Raw genomic sequence first — 1,862 nt, 5'->3', positions numbered from 1 at the left:
AAAAAAAAAAAAAGAATGGGATTTAAAATAAATATAAACCAAAATCCTGATGCTTTTTTCCTGCACCCAATGTATGCCAGGTATGCACAGTGCATACATGGAAGGGGTAATCACAAGGCAGGATACCTAATTGTCAGAGGTGGTCTATGGATCTCAAAACTCAATGTGCACATTGGAATTACCTGGGACATTTAGAAACCATCCCCATGCCTGAGTCCCACCCCAGAGATGACAATGTCATTGATCTAGGCTACAACCTGGGCATTGAGACATTTTAAAAACTGATCTCCAGGTGATTCTAATGAGCATCTAGGGTTGAGAACCACTGTTTTCCATGAACAGAGTCCCGTAAGTGGGGCACACAACCCAGGAACCCCAAGGAGGGAGAGACCTCTGTGGTCTGGAGGATCCAGAGGGTATAAGCAAGAAATCATGAATGTTTGCTGGGAGGTTTGAGCTTGTACAACTGCTGCCAAAGAGATACAGTGCAGCTGGAGATAACCATAAGAGTCCAGGGGAAAAAGCAAGTCCCTCCAGTGAAGTCAATAATGGTTTTGGCCGGTGAGGGGGAGGGGATAGTGTTTGACGACTGAGAAAAGACCTATCATTATCAACTAAAACAGGCTCAAGAGGCTGTGAATCACTTTTGCTACCTCTCCACCTCCTTCAGGTGTCTCCCCTTGCTCAAGAATCTGCAATGGTTTCCGACCGCCTGCTCCAACCAGACCCAATTCATTGGCAGGGCTTTCACAATCCTCCAAATCTAGCCCCAGCACACCCTCAGCAATTCCCTCCCTCAGCTCCTCCTACCTGGTCTCTTTGCTCCCCCTGAAGCACATCACCCAAAAGCTTACTTTGTTTGGGCCTCTCTATCTGCTGCAAGGCCATCCCCACCCAATCTAAATCCCCCCATCCCCAAATTTGATTGTGCCGTGTAATAATAATAATAACTCCTATGTATGCTGAGCTCTTACCACTTCCAAAGTGTTTTGCCAGAGACCACTTCATTCTCTTTTGGTTTATGAAATAGGAAAGGTAGGTGTTATTATTCCCTTTCTACTGATGAGAAACTGNATCTGCTGCAAGGCCATCCCCACCCAATCTAAATCCCCCCATCCCCAAATTTGATTGTGCCATGTAATAATAATAATAACTCCTATGTATGCTGAGCTCCTACCACTTCCAAAGTGTTTTCCCAGAGACCACTTCATTCTTTTTTGGTTTATGAAATAGGAAAGGTAGGTGTTATTATTCCCTTTCTACTGATGAGAAACTGAGGCTCAGAGAGATTGTGGATAACCAGCCGAGATCAGTGACAGAGCCAGGATTTGGATGAAGACAGATCCCCTGCTTCTGTGTTCTAGGTTCCTGGTGCCCACCAAAGGCCTCCCTTGAGTTAGCCCATCTCTGCAGTCTCTTTCCTTTGTGTCTCTTCATACTTTTTAACCAGCTCATTACCCAGGTGTCCTGGCCCTGCTCCACCTCTGTGGGTGAAAACAACTGTTTCTGCCTCGAAAAAATTATCATTGATAACAATGATAATGGTGATATCATTTTAAATGTAATAATCTGTCTTTTCCTCCTGGTATTTCCTCTCCCTTTCCCCTACCCTGGCAGATAATCTGCCCATGTTCACTACTCAGGTAATGGTGTGGGGGGGGGGGGGGGAGCAAAGCTAACCTGCCAGTGCCCCCTTTGGTGCCCCTATAGGCCTGTGCCCATTGAGGAGAGTATGCTGGGTGCCTCTTCAAAGAAAACATTGGGAGAGGACGAAATGATGAACATAGATGTCTGGATCTCAAAGGTGGGCTCAAGACCTGAGAGAAGGAACGGCCACGTAGTGATTGTAGACGGGGGGGCCT

Source organism: Galeopterus variegatus, unplaced genomic scaffold (genome assembly GCF_000696425.1).
Source record: "Galeopterus variegatus unplaced genomic scaffold, G_variegatus-3.0.2 Scaffold6659, whole genome shotgun sequence".
Lineage (NCBI taxonomy): Eukaryota > Metazoa > Chordata > Mammalia > Dermoptera > Cynocephalidae > Galeopterus > Galeopterus variegatus.
Note: the sequence above shows the minus strand (reverse complement) of the source record.